This window comes from Pocillopora damicornis, chromosome 9 (assembly GCF_964200805.1).
Source record: "Pocillopora damicornis chromosome 9, jaPocDami1.2, whole genome shotgun sequence".
NCBI classification, from domain to species: Eukaryota; Metazoa; Cnidaria; class Anthozoa; order Scleractinia; family Pocilloporidae; genus Pocillopora; species Pocillopora damicornis.
Genome location: NC_142678.1, coordinates 19,836,064 through 19,842,575, shown reverse-complemented (window position 1 = coordinate 19,842,575; position 6,512 = coordinate 19,836,064). Strand labels below are relative to the sequence as shown.

Genomic DNA, 6,512 nt, shown 5'->3' with positions numbered 1-6,512 from the left:
AGGAATGGTGATAGAAAATAAACATATCACTATCAAGACTCGAAATTAGCTTTCCAAATGTGTGACATATGATATCTATAGATGTCGTAAGACGTTTTGACTACAACTGAACAGGAACAACAAGTAAGCTACACTACACCTGTACGTCGTTAATTCAAAGAAAGTTCCGTATCTATGTGAACCCAAATCGCTGGCAAAACAGCTTCTTCTGGAGAATCAATATCTGAATATCAAATAAATGAAGATGAATAGTTTCTAGAAACCTTGAATGCAGTTTTGAAAGCTTTTGGTGTTTATAGGAGAAGTTATATCACTAAAGAAGGAAATTTAACTGACTTAGAAAACATTTCAAAATTGAAATACGAGGCATATTTTACATTTTTTTAATTTCGGTTCACAATATTTTCTTTTTTTCCTTAAAAAACTTCTTGAGTCGATTTTTCATTTGGTGATAATTTTTTCTTTGATTTTAAGTTGAAAAGTTGTGGCAGCGTGATCTAAGGTGTTAAGACACTCATCAGAACAAAGAGTGCGATATTGTGGAGAATCATGTAAATGTCTGAAAATGTGAGAGGTCCTATCAAGGGCTCTTGTACGCGTGTGGATAAATGTCGAGGGGTTTCGCCGACATATCAGGCGTTAGAGCCCTCACATAAAAACTTGTAAACCACACACGTACGGAGCCCACGAGGGATAGGGTCTTTCACCCCAAACATATCGCCTATTTTAAAAGATGAAAAGGCTAACTTTACATCGATGTTGTTACAATAACACTTAGCAAATTGGCGAACCCTTTTTTGCGTGACAAAAGAAAAAGAGCCTTTCCCTGTAGCAATAAAACCCACCAATATTTATAATTTGGTTATCGACTACATTCAAAGTGGTGGTTCTTATACCTCTGATGGCAAGCAGCTGCAGTCATGCGTTTATTTTTGAGACCCTATCATGTGTTCCCCATTCTATCTCATTTCTCTCTTAGTTATCTGTGCAGTTGCTGGCTAGGCTATCTCAGTCATCATCCTCGATTACTTTTTTTCCACTCAGAGAAAGAGAACTGAAAGGAAGCTCACTAATCGTTGCACTTGTATCGCTGTTTAGTTTTTCTAAAAGCGACAAAATGGATTGCTTTTCATTCTAGTCGTTCAGATGTTTCTACCGTTTCTATCATTAGTCAACTCTCATATGGGTCTTCTCGTCTACGCTCAGCCAGACCTCGATTCAGAGATTGGAGTGTATCGCTTAACCATATTGCAGATCCCAGATCATATAATATCCAAAGACAGTACGCGATATTTCAAGCATGGTGTTTTAAGGTATTTTTGCCTCCTATAGTCTTCGTTTTGTTTGAGACGATTTTGTTCTGGAGTTTTTGTGTTCATGTACATAATTTACAGAAACGAATTCAAACTTTTGAAGACCAGGGGTGGATCCAGGGTAGTTTACCTGATTTCCGGAACTCACTCAAATTTTTTCCGACCTAGTTAAATGTTGATAAAAGTACTTTTGGAAAACACTCTAATTTCCCTTTGGAAACTACTGATACTTTTGTGGAAATCACTAAACGTCTTCCAGAAATAAACCATCTTCCTGTTTTACAGTTATTTATTAAAGAAAATACTATATATATATATTGGTGAGACTGGCAGGGCCTTCAACACAAGAAAGAAAGAACACCTCAGAAATTTGAAAACCGCGGCAAAAGGCTCAAGAATTTCCAATCACGTCTGGGCCAATAGTCACGCAATAGACTTTGATAATAGACTTTGACAAAGGCAGTTTTAGAACAGGAAAAACACTAGAAGCGTGGCATTCCAAGTTAACTCCCAATGCGGACAACAATTCCTGTCCTTTGCCCGGACAATACAACATTCTTTTTAACAAACATTCTTAGTTATCAGCATTTTTAATTTTTTACTTTGTACCTCACACCTAGTATTTCTTACCTTTTTATCATTTTACCCGTTGAAGGCTGTAGCGCAAACAGCCGAAAGCTCGTATTTTAAAAGTTTTAGCCAGAGATCGTTTTTTAAATTTTACAAGATGTTTTATCCTGGCTGCGGCCCCTCTATCTTTTAACATAAAGAAAATACATTTAGAATGACTAATTTCGTTATAATTGCGGTCATGAGGCGTTCGGGAGCGCTCCGGATCACGCGCTGGCCTTTCGAGCTTCGATTACACCTCGGAAACCGTCGGAAGCCGTCGGAAAATGTTCGTGGAGCCAATCTTTACGCAACCGGTGGGTGTAAGTCCTTGTTATTTGGTGACAATAACAGGCGGAACACAGTCAAAACCCCTCACGATTGGCTAGCAAAGATTTCGTCATCGGAACTCACTCAAAACACTCTTCTGATTGGCTAGTTGTGTTTGGAAACTACCTTGGAAACTACTGACAAAGTATAAAATGGGCAGTTCCTCCCCCAGCGGGTCTCTTTCGTTGCTCCTACAATACAAGTACTTTTGAACTTGCACAGGAGTTAACGACGGAATTTACTGTTAAACGTTTAAAAAATACTAGTGTTATGACTCGCGGAGATCCTGTTTGTCGGAGGGAGGATTGTTCTCCCTTCGACATTGGCCTAGTTTTCGACGAGATCCACAACTACTCGCCGCATCAGAAGCTGGAGTTCGTCGAAAACGTGTGGAAACCAGGTTAGCTTTTTGATTTCCCCGTGTCAATGGAAAATGGAAAATCTCGTAAGTTTGTCTCGGGCTGGCTGAAAAGATTTCCATGGCTAGCTTACTCCAAATATTTCGATGGAGCATTTTGTTTAGCTTGTGTTTGTTTTGGAGTTCAGTGTGGGCGAAAAGCTAAAGACATGAGCACTGACATTGATAACAGACATCATAATCTCTACCAGGAAGCAGTGACCAATGCAAGACAAGTAGCAGTCCAGCCAGAAATGCCACGGATAGCCCAGAGACAAATGCATAGAAATAATGCTCCTGCTGCAACTCCTGAGGGATATTTCAAGATCAATCTCACTAGAGTTTTTCTTGACCATGTACTCCAGCAGCTCAACACCAGATTCTAGGATGATGTATTTGTTTGCTATAAAGGTATTTCGATTATTCCCTCTGTTTTACTAGCTACTGACCCTGCCTGGAAGGCCAATGTTTTGGAATTTTGTAACCATTACAGACAGGACATACCAAATTATGCAGGATTACAGGCAGAGCTTTTGTTATGGGAGAGATTGTGGAAGGGGAGGGATAACAGAGGAGATATTATTCCTGACAGTTTGGAGGCTACACTGAAGGATATTGACAAAGATGCATATGTCAACATCTATTCCATGCTGAAAGTCCTGATCACAATTCCAATTTCATCTGCATCTTTTGAGAGATCCATATCATCCCTTCGGAATCTTAAGAACTATTTGAGAAATACAATGACCCAGGACAGACTGAATGGATTGGCACTGATGCATGCCCACAGAGACATGGATTTTGACCTTGAACGTATAATAGATTTATTTGCTGAGTTACATCCTAGGAGAATGAGAATGGCAAACATTTTGTAATAATTTTTTGCACCAGCTGTTTCTAGAGTACTTGTGAGTTATGTTCTGTCTGGGTTATGGCCTTTAAGTCTCATAATCCTTAAACTGATGGAGAACAGTACAGAAGCTCAAACTGGTGCCTGTATAACTTTTTTCAACTCATTTCAAGGTTATTTTCTATTTTGTTTTACTTGTGATGATTTTCCATTGACATTGACATTGGGTTTTCATGTTAAGCTTAAATGGTTAACAAACATTTTCACTGAACTCAACCAGCTTCACAGCAATTCCCAAGGATGAAGAAAGGCTAGTATTATTTCAAATTATCATTTTACTTCAATTTGTATATCATTTTATGATTCTTATAATTTATATTTTTCTAATAATTGTTTTATTTTTTGAATTCCAGCTCCCAACACAGGCTAACCATCCATAAAGCCCTTCTCTCTCTCTCAAATTCTTTTCTGTGTTGTGCTCCTATAAATGAAATGAATAAAAGCCAGCTCGGGAAATGTTGTTTTTAGTGTTGCTAAACATTTGGATTTATTGAGCCTGGCTTTCATTCATTTCATTCATTATAGGAGCACAACACAGAAGAAATTTGAGAGAGAGAAGGGCTTTATGGATGGTAAGCCTGTGGTCCCAAGGATGAAAAAGGCAAGTAGATTTTTATTATCAATCTTTAAACTATATCATCAATTGTGCTTGTTTTTCTTTTGTTATCAAAAACACTAACACTTGGTTCGTTTTTTTTTCTCCACATCTTGATTTTCCTGACTGGGAGGTGATGTTTTCCAGTGTGAAAAGTCTTGGTGATGACTTGGCCTTCCTGAAAACACTATATACACTGGTTTGCACAGTAGCTAAAGGTGGAATATTTGTAGATCAGAGTGTTTCCTGTAGTACTTTCAAGAAAAATAAATGTTTTTTGCCTTTTTGATTACATGCTTTTTTAGTCTTTTGGGGGCAATTAAATTTTCTAAAAATGCATGAAATGGCCTTTAGAGAGCTCCAAATTTCAAATTTTCTCGGGGGGGCATGCCCCCGAACCCCCCTAGCAGGAGTGGGTCCTCGGGTGGAAACTACTCACTCAAAATCCTGGATCCACCCCTGAAGATAGTATTTAAAACGTATGGAAACATATACATAATGAGGCAATTCAAGTGAGGAATTATGATCATATTGCCTTACTTTCTCTCGAATGGGGGTGGAGTGGGGGAGAACGATAAAAGGAGTTATTTAAAACGGAAATGCAGAACTTGGAGTACTCTCTCAATCCATGATCATTCACCCTGGCCGGTTTCGATTAACTTTTGGAAACTCGCCAAAGAGTCCTCCATTGCTTTTGTAAAGTATATTTCTTAAAAATACAGTCCTGTTTGGAACGTCACAACCTTGTTTAGACTATTAACATAGACGCTCATTTAAACACTTTTGTTGGTCACATACTTCAATTCTTTAAACCTGCTGGAGTCTTACTTCTGTTGCCATTCAATCCGAAAAGTAGACATCATAAACCCAGTTGCCCATAAAACGAAGCCTATGGACGGGATGTTTCTTAAAGCATTTCATGTGAAATGTACAGGAAGATTTTAATTTCGGCAAGATAATTTGCTCTTTTTTATCAACATTGATATTCTTTGTACTGAAGTAGCTGATCTAATACACTGTAAGTCTCGTCTATTCATGGCTTTACTAGAAACTCCTTATCTGAACCAATCAGCCGTTTTGAAACTTAAGACTCCCGATTTAAATGTGGCTGCAATGGCTAAATTTTCTGCCTCGTTTAATGATTTTTCCCTTTTGTTTTCTGCCAAACGCAATAAAACGCAACGATAAAGTGGTCGAGGAAATCTTTTGACATCAAAAGATAAAAAACGGTTGTTAAATGCAAACCTTAAAAACATTGTTTTACTGCGGTAATTAGTTTCAGTAAGAAAAACAATTTGATAAGAGGTCGTCCGCCCATGCAGGGTAACTAGAATAGCTGTGGAATAAACCTGCTTTAAAAATAACCATGACATAAAAATCGCCGTAAATATTCCAACAGTTTATGCTTTGCTTGAGATATTTCTTCGTTCTACGCTACTTGTGAGTTAACCCACGTTGATGGATTTATTTCGGTAAAGTGAATGAATTTTTGATAAAAACTTGCAGTCTTTAAAATTTCACACTACATGTAAACAAACTAAACGTCATATTGAATGTTTCACTTCGTCGCGCAAATGAAAGTGCTACAGATGCCATATCACTAAGTTCTTTGTTCACTTCATTGTTATGGATACCAGCGATACATTTATTATCGAGCTAACAACACACTGGATAATTGATCCACAGCGACGTTAAGGCATTTTACTCTTACTGATAACGATGAAATAGTTCCGTAATCTTCATTTCGCACGATTCATTGTTTAATCAAATATTTCATCACGTGATCTACGTGAAATTAGCGACGGTTCAAAAGTTGAATTTAAAATCAAGGCGATTAAAGCCGGAATAAAGTTCTCACTTAACCATTTCACCCCCAAAAGTGATCAATATGAAACTTCTCCCTATAATATCCCTACATTATCCAGTAAACAGATAATGAAAATATCTAAACTTACCAGGTAGAAGTTGTTAACTTGATCTAAAACATAATTCTCAGAACAAAATTTACAAGGAAATGAGTAGCAGGTAGAAGGGAGAATTAACAATCAGATCGGGGAGTTAAAGGGTTAAAAAGAAGATCGCGAGTGTTAAGATACCTGAATTTCTTCTTTTCTTTTTTTCATCTATTTTTTGTTTTCTGTTTTTTCGTTTTAATTAAGTCTCCATGAATGGGTGGATCACTTATAAAAAGAATATTTCAACCTGACTCAGTAAACACAGCTCTGGAAAAATTACGGTTTACCAGCATACCCTCTGGAATTCTCAGGACCTGGATTTTTCAAAACCATTGCAAAACGTTCTTAGTTCGGGTGCACTTTTGCGAGAATATCGTAACCTGTAAGAGCCAAAAATTTTGAA

General features: G+C 37.5%; 1 long non-coding RNA gene and 1 pseudogene across 2 annotated transcripts; both read left to right on the top strand.

Moving 5' to 3' along the window:
• Positions 1–1,955: 1,955 nt before the first annotated feature.
• Positions 1,956–4,446, top strand: LOC149040537 (uncharacterized). Its single transcript, XR_016179777.1, has 2 exons — positions 1,956–2,652; positions 4,085–4,446. It is a non-coding gene; the product is annotated as an uncharacterized LOC149040537 (long non-coding RNA).
• Positions 2,662–4,446, top strand: LOC149040536 (52 kDa repressor of the inhibitor of the protein kinase-like; annotated as a pseudogene). The gene is made up of 2 exons (XR_016179776.1): positions 2,662–3,809; positions 3,913–4,446. The product of XR_016179776.1 is annotated as a 52 kDa repressor of the inhibitor of the protein kinase-like (transcript).
• Positions 4,447–6,512: the final 2,066 nt, after the last annotated feature.